Here is a 16497-nt window from a genome sequence, read left to right as displayed (position 1 = left end):
TATTAATATAATATGTATTATATTTTTCACGATATCAATCGTACGTTTCGCCCGGAGAGTGCGAAGGTGGGCGAACGGAACCACAAATGGCGTGCGAATTATCGACACGCTCGAATGAAAGGGCGGCCGCGAGCGAAACGTGCGTGATCGCACTTTGAAACGCTCAATTTTATATTCTGGCACATTCATTATTCGTTTATGACCGGAACACACTATGCTGGTCCACAGGCAACCCCTATCACAACAAAGCGCTATCGCTATGCGTAATCCATAATATTACATTAAATTTGTCTCCGAGACTAAAGAGGATAGGCATAGGTATTATAGCCACTTCGGGACATAATTATTATTGACCTAGTCATGCTATATCAGCTTCAAAGTAAGTACTGGTGAAATACCGTACACTCGTGCCCTTGTTTCAACAAAAAGAAAATACAGTAGCAGCGCACTTAATTAAAATTAAATTTATTTAGACACCTACCGTTTTATTTTCAACATGAAGTACATATTATAAGTATACACGAAACATTCAAAGATGAAAATGACACGATCTAGGTCCAAGGGGTACGCCATTTCCCGAATGAATTGTTGAACCTCATTCGGGACGGCGGTTTTTTTAACGAAAATAAATAAAGGGCACCAACTATACATAGCACCTGGAAAACGTGGGAAATCCACTCGGGTTCTGGACGCATATTTACTTATATTATTAAAATCATTTCGAAGGGAACGCTCAAAATATCTAGTTTCTGGACGGAAAATTTCTTTTGTGCAGAAAAATATCGGGAAGGGGAGCTAATAAAAAGATCTCGGCTTTCTCGAGAGCTTTCTAATGCCCCTTCCTAAAAGCAACCTAAAACCTCCTTAAAATTAAAATAGCAAACTTTTTTTTAATCCCTCCAGTCGCCCCGCTAATTATTACAGCTTTTTGGCACTGCATAAAAAGGTTCGCCACTCTTGACCTTACCTTAAATCAGTGGTCGGCAAACCGCGGCTCGCGAGCCACATACGGCTCTTTGGCCCCTTGAGTGCGGCTCTGCCACAAATGCCATCTGCCCTATTTGAAATGGCTACAAAGAAGACGCAAAGAAAAACGGATGACGAAAACCGTGAATTTAAAGTTGAATGGACCAAGACTTTCGCGTTTATTCAAAACTTTAATGGCCTACCGACCTGTATTATTTGTCGGAAAAAATTGGCGCATAACACGAAGTCAAATTTGGAGGGACACTTTACAACTAAACACGCGTCATTTCGCACTAAGCAGTTGAGGAACTTTAAAAGAGTCAAGAAAAATTAAGTTCCGTATTTAATTGCAGAATAAAATCTTCTAACAATGTTAATATTGCATGTTTTGTGGTTAGTAAAGAGAATTCTAAGAGAGGAAATCAAGGGTAAATTGAGAAGTCGTCTTATTGATGAGAACCTGGAATCGTGCTTAAAATTAAAAACAACATACAAACCTGACTTAACCAAACTTTCCAAGGAGATGCAAGGCCATTATTCACATTGTCAGTCACTGTCATGATTTAATTTTATGGATACCTTACTTACAATTTAATTTTTATCAATACATGATATCATTATTAAGTATGATATCAAGTTTCATTCAGTGTACCTACAGTTTAATTAAGACTTAAATCTTTAACTAAAGTTTATTAAGTTAATAGTGGTAACAGTGTAGGCACCTACATATTATATAATTTCAGTTTAAGAAATTTGGCTCTCAAAAGAAATCTCGGTCGTTGTACTGTTGATATTTGGCTCTGTTGACTAATGAGTTTGCCGACCACTGCCTTAAATAGATACCTACTCTCAAGTGTCGAATCATGGCCCTGAGGGTAAGAGAGCGGAAGGCAATTTTATTGATACCTTCGAAATGTAGTGTTGGCGCCAAATGCTTTGTATATCTTGAACAGAGCACAGGACGAACCAGTCCTCCAGACGCAGAGGCTCCAGTTAAAGGAACGGCTTTCGACAATACGGCTGAGACGCATCCTACAATTTTGGGGCGTATTACTCGGGCGGTCCGAATAACCTGGAGAGACTGTGAGGATATGAGGGATGGAGCCTCGGTCGCTTAGAAGATTACTGCATTTCAGGGTAGTCACGATCCTCACCCGTGAGGAAACGACCAATAAGAAAGAATAAAAATATGAGCAAAATATATCAATGTATTGTGTACTTACATAATAAATATCTAACAAGAAAATTCATTTCACTCGATTCGAAAGTTTTAGTTTATTTTATGCTGCATTTAACACTTTGAAGCATCTCTGCCTGTTTTGCGAGGGATGGTTTCCAATCCTGGTGTCCTAATGGATTTGAATTTACATGCGCCCGTCAATTACCTGTGGTACCAATTACGTGGTCACAGCCATGATTTATTCTGGATCGGAACCGTTTCCTCGTGTCAAGCCTATCAGGCACCATTAGTGAGAGGTGCAAGACTAGTTAATGCGCTCCTCAAAGACGTACACATTTTCGGTGACGTGCTATGTATTTTGTATTCGAAATTTAATTTTTCTGTATAAAATTGTATGTTTTTTGTTTTAAAAATTTAATTTTTCTGTATAAAATTGTACTTAAGGCTATACTTCAGTTGAGGCATGGTCTAAAAAGATCATGGCTAGGAGATGCGCGGATTGTGCAAATGACGAGTGCCGAACGAAATATAATTTGTCATAAAAATCCGACATGCGTCCATTTAATGTTATGTTTATTGTTATATTACTAATAATAATAGTAAGTACAGTATAACCCCTATTTTACGTTTTTCAAGGGACTGAAGAAAAAAAACCTAATTGGAGGGAAAATGTAAAAGGGGGTTGAAAATAGAACATTTAAATTTTACGTTTCTAAAAAAATAACGTTTTATTAAAAAACAACATTCAATTTAAATTTTTATTGAATTTTTTTTTATTTTTTATTAAAAAAATCATGTAAGTAGGTATATTAGTTTGTTGCTTTCGTTGTTTTTTTCTTTCGAAATTCTCTTTCAAGACTTATAAACATTTAAAAGTGTCATCTTGAATATCAGCAAAGCTTGTAAAGTAGGTTTTTAAACCCTCGATGAACCTCATTGCTTCTTCTTTTGTTGGAATATCAACCTCTTCAATCATTGTCAAGCGCGCGTAACTCGCATATTTTGAATATTTCCGACGTAAATCGCGGGAAAGAAAAACGTAAATGCGGGTATTAAATGTACTGAAATACATCGGGACTGAATAAATTACACGCAATTGCCGGGAAAACGTGAATTCCGGGCACGTAAAAACGAGGTTATACTGTATATTCATTGGCATGTTTTCTTTTTTAAGTACATACGTAAAGTTTTTTTAGTCATCTTTACACGATTTAAGAATATTTTCATCCGACGCCATGACAAAACAAATCGACGTGCGGACACCTCGACTGTTGTTCTCCGATCGGCGACGAGTGAGAAATTTCGTCGCACCTACTGTTGAAAATTATTTGCCGTTTCATTGAAGTACGCTCTTAAGTATGTTTTTACTTTTATTTTTTATTATTATTATTTTATATCTTCTCTTCTCTCTTGTGAGGGTGATATTTGTTATAATGTAAATACATGTTAATTTTGTTATGTCCACAATGTTTTTTCTTAAATAAATTAATTAACTCGAAACGAATGAAGCGAAATCGCATAGCATGCTGCCTTGATGCTAAATAATATTTTGTGACTAACTTTGGTCTCACAAAGAAGATTTAGATACTTTGAAAAACGTGATATAGAAATATTCGTCGCTAAATCTACCCATACTTTGATGTGTTGAGATCAATAAATTACAATGTAACACCTGGGCAATGGAAATCCTGTCGCTGAATATTTGACCTAGACAAGTGTTATTTAACGCGTTCCACGAGTGCCATTTCGGCGTGACTACCCCAAGTCATAACAGTGATAACCAACCCAAGCGAGACTTGCCCCGCTAAACGTATTTACCAACAAACACAGAATGGTCTGCGAATGCAATCAAGGGATTGTCGACAGTTGAAAGTACCTACGGACAGATTGAAATAAATTCATTATCTTGTAGAGAAAATTGAACATTTGCATGAGGGTGAGTTTAGGACTTAGGTGGACGCTATTTTATAAATTCTTGAAATACGCTCTCCTTAGCAAACTCGGTGTACTTCTTTGAACTTTTATTACTTTTCTTTTTCTTTCTTCTTTATAATAATGTTTCATGTCATGTTGTGAACGTCTTAAGCTTATAAGTATTTGTAATGTCCACAACATGTTAAAAAATAAATTGAAATTGAAAAAGATGCAACGTTCCATGTTCCACAATACCTGAAAAGTCTAAAGTTCATCTTTCATTTACGGCTATTGACGTATTAATAGTAATGGACGAAATGAGTGAAGGCACTGTGCCACATTATACATCCTTAGTCTGCCCGAGTTCACTCATACGCGCAGATGAAAGTGAACAAAAAATGAACTCTACATGCGTTGTAATAAGGATCAATTTGAAAAATTCGCGTTGAAGATATATGCCATTACAGCTATATCGCCAGATTTTCATTGTAAAAATACATATTGTACGCAGTTGAAAATTAACATTACCTGCATTGCAATAATAGTTATTGAATTTGTGTCAAGACATTGTATGTAATGGTGTATTCAATGCGTCCACGGTATAGCCTATGAATCAGTAGCGAAGGGTGGAGGTAGGCTGTTAAGATCCGCCATAAATAGTGCATAATAAATTTTGTTACGTCATATGTATTTGTTTTTATTGAACTAAGTCTACAATAATTTACAGATGGTGTTGGTTAGTTTTTAAAAATCAATTAAACCCAGACTAAACCAAACCATAATAGTTTTGGTATACTTTTGTCGATACGACAAAATTATGGACACTTTTTTATTCATACTTATTTGTTTTCGTTGGATTAAGAATACATATTACACATACTGTTGGAATATTATTCTATCTATAAAATATCCAAAGTTATGTATGATTTAATTGCATAAAGATATCTTATAGATAAACGAGTATTTAACAGCGTTTTTATTAGGTCGTATTCTTATTTGTCCGGTGGTTGTTTGTCCGGTACAAATCTTGCAATCGATGTTTAACTAACTTCCCGACTAGCTAGACATTTGAAACTTTTAGAATATATCAGAACACGATGCCAATGATTTTTTTAATACGTTTAGCCATCTTTAAGCAGAATTGAATTCATTTTCAGTTAATGCTGTTTTGTATGAAAAGTTATTTTGTAAGAAATCCGTAATCCAATCCACTATTATTGGTTGCTAGGGTCCTAACAACTAAATTATTAATATATACGTGCGTTACTATGGAAATCAATAAGTGTCAAAATGACAGTTCAGTATTATTTCTATCAAATACAATTTTTTTGATCGTTTAAGCTAGTCAAGTCAAGTTTATATGATTCAACAGAAAATTTTAAAACGTTGTATATAAAAAGTTCTTTTTATCTTGTAATTATTTGACTATTATTTATTATGGCTTGGTTTCGCAGGGTTTAATTGAAAAAAACTAACCTACACCGTCTGTAAATTGTACCTAGTCTTATTTCAATGAAAACAAACAGGTACGAATGACGAAGCTTAGTGTGTCTGATCTTAACAGCCCACCTCCACCCTTCGCCACCGCTATTCACGAATGGAAGCATCGATTGACGGATAAAAAATTAAGAGACACAGAGAGTGCAGTAGCTACGTCGAAACTCGTGCCCCACTCGGGGAGTGGACAACAGAGTATAGAGATACAGTACAGAAAGTGGAAATCGACGGCATGTAGGTACAGTTCAAGGCTGGGGTTTCCGAGCGACGAGGAGGCTGCACGCGCCGCCGAAGCTGCGGTACGCACGCGCGCACCTGCAGGATTGATCGCGTCGGGACGCGTGCGCGCGGCGTCGGTGCACCAGGTAGACGGCGGTCTGCGGGTGCATTTCGACGCTGCACCGGGAAACTTCGCCGACGGCGGGACGAGAGGGTCGAGAGGTGGGGGGGAGGCGCATCCTGCCTCCGCGCAGTTCAAGGGCCAATTTTCAAAGAAAATCTGCACCTCGCTTTTCCGAGTAACTAACCTATTTTCAATATACACAAGAACTTTAACGAGAATGCTCTTTTCTTCAACGATTTCATATCATATATAATTCTAATAGAGTAAATTCGTAAGGGGTATTTTCCGATATATTATTATGTTTATAATAGGTATGTAACCATTCCAAATTTAAAACGCATTTTTCTGAAATTCACTCATACCTAAAGATTAAAAAAAATAATTACAAGATAAAAAGAACTTTTTATAATTATACTTACCACGTTTTTCAATTTTTTGTTGAATCATATAAACTTGACAATTCTATGTATTAATAAAAACTTTTTATTCTACTTGATAGAAATACTGAATAAATATTATAGAATACATAAATGTCATTTTGACATTTCATATTGATTTCCATAGCAACGCACGTATATATTAATAATTTAGTTGCTAGGACCCACTTAGCAACCAATAATAGTGAGTAGTAAATATTACTTTTAACGAATTTTTTCCGAAACATACAAAACAGAATTAACTGAATTCAATTCTGCTTAGCATTAAAAGTACCGTTAGTAGGTACATGTTCAAACACGCGCGTTAACATCATTTTACTCCCTACTTCAATTATAGTTTGTCAATTTATAGCTACGGCCGTATGTTGTAGCTTAACCACTGGGGAATGCCAAAAGAAATTGCGTATTTCAAAAAAACACTACCTTATTCTTAGGTCAATAATTATTATAAAGCAATCATTATTCGTAGGATTTTTATCACACTTAAATGGTCAAAGACATAGCTTATAATGAGTATCTTTAGAATTATCTTCAAATGTGTTAATTTTGCCCATTTTTTGAATAATAAAATGCCCAATTCTTGTCAAATTTGGGATCACAGAGATTATCAATATAATTTTTTATCGTAAATATTTCACTATAATAATGTCGATTTAAATTATACTGATGGTTTTATAAATGTGTTTAAAAAATAATAAATGTAAAAAATCTTAACACCACTGCACATTTATGTACTGAAATATGACTATATTCTAAAAGATTAGAGCGAGAGGTTTAAAAGAATACTATTTTATGTAATAAAAATACTTTATGCAGTCATCAAATGTTTAAAATAAATATAAAGGATAATAAGGCTTCAAAATTATATAAATAGATTATCTACAACGTTTAAGGTATATCCAGGATCATGCTTTGAAAATAGAACAAAAGCTCCATTTTGACATACGCTGAGCATGTCCCCCCTTAAGCAAATAAATCTCCGAGCACCAAAGTAAGACCTCGGTACAAACAAATATGCAATACAAAAGCACCCAACCAATTTCCAATAAACGCTTTCATTATACACGAACTTGGTTATTACTAGGAAGATGGGACCGACTGAATTTGCTCGTTATAAATGTTACTCGTTATATCAGAGAATAGGTATGTTTAAATGAGCGGTCAGATTACACAAAAAGTCGAAAATATAAAATCTGAAAACCATCGTAAAAATCCCCGAAACAAGCATGGCATTCATAAACTACAAAAGAAGTTGTTTATTGTAATGAACGCTGGTAGGTTACCTACGGACTTCACAAACCTTGGATATTTCAACCATATGCGTGGATACTTTTTTATTATTGTCGGCGAAACACCAATTAGGTAGGTACTTAGATACTTAACTAGTGTCATAAACGTAATCCGACCCTGGCGTCATCCTGTCAGATCAAACTTTATTGCTTAGGGTGGAAATGTTTTTAAACGATCGACACATTAACAGTATTTTAACTCGGTATATCCGATAAGTTACTCGTTATATATATAGTGAATAAATGTATGGAGAAAATCATAAACCAAAATGTCAACGAATGTTTCCTCATTACATCCGAGATCGTAATAACCGAGTTCGACTGTAATATATTTAGGCACTGTACCAATCTAATTGACTGAGTCGTAAATACTTAGCCGACTAGGCTTGTTGGCTGACAAGGTTAAAATTGGAAACCAGCGTGATGCAGCAGCGAATGACTGCAATGCGCCTAACCGAAACAGTCCGCATCGCCAACAAAATTAGCAATGTCAGTAGGCACATACCTAAGTGGTTTTCAAAGTGTGCGCCGCAATATCAAAAGGTGAATGGAGATAACCGCTTTAACTTCCGAGTACGGGCCATCACAACAGTCAAATTTTAACTGGCCACGGTGGCTTCGCTGGCGGACTCCATGAGCTTGGTCTTGTTACCCGATCAACATTGTACTCTAGGAATGTCCTAAAATGTGAACGGAAAGGGAAGAGCTGCTCAAGTCGGTTCAACCATCTGTTGGGCCTTATCGGGTCATCCGACCTGGTCGCCACAAATGTCAATTTTGTTACATTTAGAAAAAATCATGATCTCTTTTATTGTTCGGCAATTTCTCGGCATGATTATCCTTATTAAAATACCAAGTTATCTTTGATAAACCGGATTTTAAATTACTTATCTGCTTACGCCTCCTTAGCAATCGAGACCTTAACCTTGGTCTCAGGATGCGTATGGTACGTTATGTTCTCTCAATTCTTTTCTATGGTATGGAAGTGTGGACGCTAAACCAAGAGATGTCACGGAGACTTGAACCTTTCGAGATGTGGCTGTATAGACGCATCCTCAAAATTCCTTGACTGACCGGGTGACAAATGTTGAAGTTCTCAATCGAGTTGGGAAGGACCGAGAAGTTCTACGTAGTATCAAAACCAGGAAACTACAGTACCTCGGCCACATTATGAGAGGACAAAAGTACAGCATTCCCCAACTTGTCATTCAATGAAAGATCAATGGTAAGTGTAGCATAGGACGGCGCCGCATTTTGTGGCTTAAGAACCTCCGTGATTGGTACGAGTGCAGCTCCACTGAACTGTTCCGGGTAGCAGACGACAAATCTAAAATCGCCTTGACGATGGCCGACCTCCGCTAGGGGATGGCACAATAAAAAGAAGAATGTGCTTATGTTTGAAAATATGTCTTATCAAAAAGTCATAAATCTTAAATTGTAAAATCTGGACGGTCAGCGGATTAAAATCATGATTTAAAGTGTGACTCTTCCTAAGTTTGCACTATTTCTTCGGGTCTGAGTCGACCTTTTCCATTGCAAACGAAAGTATAATTTTCGTTTCTTTCGACCATGTCCGATCCTAATAGGATCATATGGGCCTCCACAGGGTAGAGGTTTGTATGAACAAATTTTGTTTTTACGAGAAATGGATGTCAGCCACTTGCTCAACGTATTAGGTCCATACTCTGACACATACACAAATTGAAAAACAATATGTGTACTTGCCAGACCCAGGATTCGAACCTGGGACCAATGACATTAATATGGACGAATCATCTGGAAAAGAAAATGACACTCACTTTATTGTCGGGTCTGCCGAATGGCATAATCTGTTCTAACGCCATTACAATAAAGGTGATATTGCTATAAATTCCTGATGCTTTTTGTTGGGTCTGCCGAATGGTTCGGTTCGAACGGGTTCGCTCAAATGAATATTGACATTAGAAACACTGCTCTAACGCCATTACAATAAAGGTCATATTGCTATAAATTCCCGATGCGTGATATCGCATAATGAAATTGCGTGACGTCTACCTATACATGCGAATGCGCGATTTTGCTTCCTAGCTACTGTATTGAGTGCGTCGTCCATTAATAATGTCATTGCCTGGGACCCACGACGCTATAGTCCGACGCTTAAGCCGCGCGGCCATCGTGGGGAAAGTATAATAATCTCGATAAATAAATAATCGGTAAAAAGGAAGAGTGGAATTTAAATTAAGACACCTACATGTCGAGTTTTGTACAATCAAAAGATACAATCTGAAGACTGATTGAGTGATTGCAGCCTGCTCATCCCAATATTCAATAGAATAGTGTAACTGTAATGTAATTTATCAAGTCATCGTGACGTTTGTGTTTGTATGTATTCTGTTGCGTAACGTCATGCAGGCAGGTAGATGCTAGGTGTAGACCAGTGGTGGTGAACCTATGGCACGCGAGATGATTTTGAATGGCACGCGAATGTTTTGTTTTGAAGAGAAAAAATATACATATAATAATAACAAATGACAAGAATAAGCATTGCGTTTAATGTAACTATATAATTGCATAGGTCGATCTTTAGGCTTTATACGTTATAAATAATATAATCGCACTAACCTCATCAGGCGGCGGTTAAGCTGCGCCGTGAACCTCTGATTTTGATCGATTTATAACGCTCGATACCAATGTAGCCAGAGAATGCCTCATCTGATCGGAGCAATTCTGATGTCAATATGGGTGTAAATAACCAAACTAAGTAATACAGTAACAAAAAAATCATTTCTACCCACAAAATGGGTGTACCGAATAAGAAAATAAATCTTGGTGGAGCTTGTGGTATAAATTCTAGAAGACAGTTTCAAAATTGATGAACCGAAATGTCTGGCGTACCTAATTGAAGTGATAAAGCTATAATGTGTGCTATTTTTTGTGAATAGTATCTAGAGAACATGATCATTTTTTAATAGAATTCCTAAAAAAACTATTTTTTCTCCATGAAAAACTGCTCGGCACGTCAGATCGTCGAAAAATAATATTAGGGAAATTTTGGCACGCGTACGTAAAAAGGTTCGCCAACCCTGGTGTAGGTGGACTGTAGATAAAACTAATATTATTTTCGCGCAGCCTTTTGCCATTACTCAGACCTATACATATTATCAATCCGCAAGGTTAATACATGTAAAAAAAACATAATATCCATTTGCAATTATTGTAAAAAAATATAATCATCGAAATATTCTTTTCGATGCACAATTAAAACGGAGCGTGCAGGTATGTATATACGTCGGGTTTGGAATGAAAATAAAAACGAAGGTTATATTCGACAATGAGAAAATTCGCTTCACGGATGAGCACTTCATAATAATACATTTAATTTTAATGACATTATTACTGTCGATACAAAATCCATTCATACGTTAATGCATGTAACACACATAATTCTGAAAACACTCATGAGAAAATATAGCCAATAAAAAAATATTTTTCGAAAAAAGGAAGACACCCCCGCTGGAATCTAACCAGCGTCTCTTGGGTTTCGCGCTCTGTGCATTACCACTTACCGTCACCTAGGTTGGCAAATCATGATTTAAATCAATTAAGGAGTTACATTTTAGAATAATTGAGACATTATCAGTATAGACATATATAAAAGTCAGGAGTCGGCAATACTTATCGGTTATCAGTAAAGAATTCAGGTGATGCATTAACAACATAAAGAAACTATTACCATAATTATTATTGGTAGGTAAGCGTAAGTCTGGCCTTCAGATGTTTGCCCATCTTTTACTTAGTGAAAATAAAATTGTATTTGAGGTTTTTAACTGTTCAATGATGATAAATAAGATTCAATTAATGAACCGATAGTAAAGAAAACAGACAGTTCATCCAAAATCAAGAATGAAACAGAGATACCCAATAGGAACATGTAAAATATAATACCCACTTCAAGATAAAGAGTATTTGGCTTCGGGGCTCCGAAAATGTATTAGATTAAATCAAACCCCATATCCCCAAAGGCCTATTTGGTGAATGGGTAAGAAGGAAGTAATAGAATATCACAAACATTCATTTATGTGCTGACACCAAATACTGGTAGACCTCACCTTTTCCAAGCTAGTCTGATAATACCAAAATTATCTAATTGAATACCTTTTCCAAAGTGTTCAAAAAGTAAAATATACCTACCTCGAGCCTAATAAAAGGTGAGGTGGCAGGCTAATACTAATTTAACCATCGAAATAAAAATCAAAATTAATAATGCATACATATATAAGTCCCTAGGTACATACTTGAAACATATTGTACCTACCTAATCAGTGAGTGAGTAGGTAAGTGGTATTGAAACTATGCAATCAAAATGCATTCAATAAATTTGAAAGGAAAAATACTGGCAGATAAGCCTATACTATGCCTGAATATTATTGTTTTAATGCTGATTGTTTACTAATTTATAAATACCATGGAGAGATTAAAAAATGAAAACATTTCAATGCATTTCAATACTAAAGAAACCTAATGTTTTGTGTTGCTACGCAATGTACCTATAATTATTAAGCGAAATGATGTCATTTAAGGCGGTATGCAATATGGAAAAATGCATGATGGGCTTAACGTGAAACGACTGCAAGAGAAAAAAAATAGAAAAAAGCAACTAGGTCGGTACTGGAATGGTGGAAATAAACTGAACGTGGAAAACTGCTGTTCAAATGCCATACTATATGAGGTATTCGAAAAGCACCAATCCACAGCATCGGCGAATTGATTCCAGTTTTAAAGAAATGACTGGTATCCAGTGGCGGCTCTACCTTAAGGGTTCGTAGGGATCATTCCCACATTCATATCATGTCAAAAACACACGTCAGATATTTTTATTATTGGACATAATACTTATACCTATTTCATTACATGATTAAATGAACTACTTATTGAATTATTTATTTTATCCATCTAAACCTGTTGCTATTTTATATAGATAAATTTATTACTATTATAAGTACAAATAAATAAATGATTGTAAATTATGTAATAACATATTAATGATTACGCAGTATTAAAATATGTAATTAATTTAATTAAATATGCTCTATCTCACGGTGACACCTATGTACAAATAAAGAAAGCTATGGCTTCTGTACAAATCTCATTCTACAAAGGATACGAATGGATTAGCGTTAGTATATGCATACCGGGGAGCGATTCAAATAACCCCTAGGTGAGTAAAAAAAAGCTCGCTGTAATGTCGTTCTTCAAAACCGGCATGTAATGGTAAGTCTATACTACGTAATTATTATTATTACTTAAGTTAATAATTTTAAACACGTTCTTTAGATGTGATTGAGTAACGACTCAGATAATCATAGTATGAATTCTGAAAAATTACTTATTACCCTTTAATAAAAATAAAATCATATTATTATAAGTAGCTTGATACATAATGTATAATATGGGGAAGTAGGTGTGTATATTTAATCATTAATGACTAAACCCCACTACTTAGAAAGTTATTGAGCCGCCACTGTTGGTAGCCATTGATAAACCCTGCCGGATAATCATAATGATGACATCAAACAGAGACAACTATTAGTAACAGGCGGCTCTCGTGGTGCAGTGGCCTACCATCCGGGAGCTCTGGGTTCGATCCCAGTGAGGACACAATACATTTGTGTGATTTTCTCAAAGCCTGGGTGTTTGTGATTGTTCAAAATTACTAACAACCGCCTTGTACGAAAAAGCAAGGACATGGTTATTAATAATTAAAAAAAAAACTATTAAGTAGTAACAAACAGATAGTAGATAGTACGAGAAATGATCAAATGAAAGTAACAAATGTGTTAACGCTAACTGGACTCGGAACACTTTGTGAGGTCTCAGAATAGACAGAAGCTTAGACAGAGAGTGTTATATTCTGTTGACGGTAATACCTATAAAATAACGTATGGAAATTCCTTTTCTAATTTGACTTTATTAAATATTATTTTGATAGAGATCTTAAAAATCCATCTTATTTCTCTAAAGTAGCTAGTGGTTTTCGTTCAAATTATTCTTAACATGCCAATAATTTCAAACTTATAGACGTCACTAGAGGATCTAATTTATCGCATTTCAATATGTAGGTACTTACAGAACGATTGTCGAATGTCGATTATTAAACCAATAATTTCGTACATAATAGATGTCGCTCGTTTCTCTGGTTGTAATTTTAATAGTTACGGAAAATGGAAGAATAAATCGAATTGTGCCAGTTGCAGGTCACATTATGTCAACTAATTCGAGTAAGGTAAACGTTTTACAATGGTGCAGCATCGTCTTCGCCGGTAATTTGGTATAAATGGTAGCGAAATCGAATCGCTCATTTTAGGTTAGAAATTATATTACGTTTATGACGTTTTGAGCAACAGCCGTATTCACAAAATTATTATTACATACTGTCAATTACGATACGTATGCAGTAAATTTGAACAGTGAATTGGGAAAATACACTCAACTTTAGATTGTACAATATGTAATGGTTAATGAAACTGAGAATAATCAATTTTATAATCAATATGTAGGTATATTCGTAAAATAAATATTATAAAAGTTAACAGTATGTACTCACCAGCAAATCTTTCTAAAGTCATATAAAATGGTAACGCCCCTCTGGACGGTATCAGGACTTTGAAAATAAAAGGGATCCTCACTGATGCAGGTGGGAATAACTTTCCGTGAGCCGCCTCAATGTTTATTAAAAACACAATCTAAAAAAATAAAACAGTATGTATTAGGAAGTCACACAGCGCTCGAAATAGCACAATTTCTTCACTCCTATGAATTTACTATAGGACACACTTGAGCTATGTTTGAATGAAATAAATCACTTATGGAACCTTTAGCTCGAGAACGAAAGCAGCAAACTGTGTAATTTGCATAACCCATATGGTTCAAAACGTGGTACTGATAGCTAAAGATAAAATGAAAAGAAAACAACACGAAATTGTATTATGGAGTGGGACACTCACGTTGCCTACGTACAATCGCCGAAAGTACGAGTAGATATTATAATCTGCGTCGGTCACCGCTGCGAACTGGAATGACCTTAAATGTTTATATTTAAAATAGTACTTATAAGAACACGAATAACTCAGATAAAAAGACCCTCGATGTCTCAAATGACGACCGAAAATAAATGAAAATTTAGAATTCTTATGTTTCTAGAACTGCCGGAAGCGTTCAATTTCAATTTACACTGGCGAAGATTGCCAGCTATATAAATTACTATCGCTAGGGTGACTTTATCCACCATCGCATGGAACGGTACAGCCTTACAAACTTACATGGAGAATGAGATGGGGGAGCCACTGTCGAAAACTACCCAATCACAACTCGTAACTGGTAAAATCTGATCTTGAATGACGTTTTTCAATATGGCGTCTTATAGTAGTTCGTAGTTTCATTTTTGGCCATTCTCCAGATAAGTTTGTAGGTCTGTATCTACCTACCTGAATTATTGGCATTTACGTGACAGAATTAGGTAGGTGCATTATATTGGTTTAAAACTTGTCTTCAATCTCTTTATTATGTTAGTATTTATAGTTTTTAGCATTTACTATTTTAGTATTTATAGTTCTTTATTATTTTATTTTAGTTAATTGTTAATTTTACCATAATTAAGTTATTTAGTTAACATACACCTCTTTCGGGCTATAAACCAATATTATTTTAATTGAACCATAATAATTATGACAACTTGAGGTCCATTGTACTTGTGCACATTGTGAGACCAGTTATAATTTGAGGGTTCACAGGGATAGCACTCTGTACCTACCTACCTAAGGACGTCACTGATATTAGCAGCCTGCACACACACAATCTTGTCTGCGTGAAAGCTTCGTGTGCGCGATGTCGCACGGGAATGACCGTGTGTCTAGTCTCGTTTCGAACAACGGAAAGAGTGAGGTTAGTCGCGTCCAATCTTTCACGCGTGCCGTGCGCTTGGTCGTTTTTTTAACACATTTTACTACGTTTCATCTTTCACGTGTGCCATACGTCAAATCGTTTTACTACGTTCGTCACAAATGGACGTTCGCAATTTCTCTTTCCAATGTATAACGGACCTTATGGACATATTGTATAAAATATTCCCATGTTTGTGGAGAATCAAATCGGCGGCATATGAAAGTAGAAATTTACGCGATGTGGCGTATCCAAAAATAATTAATTTTTTCAAAGAGAGAGGATTTCCCGAGGCTAATAGAGACTTTGTAGTAAAAAAAAATTAAAACCTTAGGGGTTCTTTTCGGAAAGAGTTTAAAAAAAGTAGAGGAAAGTCGACGTAGCGGTACCTAGCGGAGAAGATGAAGTAGGTATATGAGCCATCATTGTGGTATTACGATCTGCTGCTCTTCACGAAGGACCAAGAGCTTCCAACGGCAAACATGTCAAATATGGATTAGGAGATCGGGAATAATGAGGATGAATCTGTAATCAAATGATGAACTACTGTTCATTCTTAAATAATTTTTTAAATCATCGGGATAGTTTTGACGTAATCCACGAATTAAGGATAGGTGACCAAAACACCGTCTATAGTCTTTAACCCAGACTTTTTGTTTTGACTTAAACTTATACTAGCGCCTGCAGAAGCTCAGCTAGTATAATATTTCTTCTTTGTATAACCATTTATAATGTACAAATTAAGTGTGTAGAGATGCTTTCTTGTATAATAATAAAGCTAAACTTGTTCACACGTTATATTTTGGTTATGCTGTGTGCGGAAGAATTTGATTAAATTGTTTTATCTCAAGAATGGTTTGTTTACGAAACTGTGTTTGAGCTAAATGTCAAAATGCAGTGTGTAAAAATAACACACTCTTTTACTAAACCATTTATCCTCGATTGACAATTTTA

General features: G+C 35.6%; 1 protein-coding gene across 2 annotated transcripts in view; it reads right to left on the bottom strand.

Moving 5' to 3' along the window:
- eIF5 (eukaryotic translation initiation factor 5) overlaps positions 1–14791 on the bottom strand; it is a 31256-nt gene extending 16465 nt beyond the window's left edge. The window contains exons 1-2 of one of the 2 annotated variants that reach the window (XM_085949213.1): positions 14610–14791; positions 14210–14348 (exon numbers count right to left, since the gene is read on the bottom strand). The gene's annotated coding sequence lies outside the window, so the exon portion shown is untranslated. Of the gene's footprint in view, positions 1–14209; positions 14349–14477 lie in introns of both variants that reach the window. The other variant, XM_085949214.1, reaches the window with a different exon arrangement.
- Between the last annotated feature and the right edge of the window lie 1706 nt (positions 14792–16497).

The sequence above is a fragment of the Rhyacophila brunnea genome, unplaced genomic scaffold (assembly GCF_057557595.1).
Source record: "Rhyacophila brunnea isolate RB1 unplaced genomic scaffold, BYU_Rbru_1.0 scaffold_21, whole genome shotgun sequence".
NCBI lineage: Eukaryota > Metazoa > Arthropoda > Insecta > Trichoptera > Rhyacophilidae > Rhyacophila > Rhyacophila brunnea.
The sequence above is the reverse complement of the archived record's forward strand: the minus strand, read 5'-3'. Positions and strand labels throughout refer to the sequence as shown.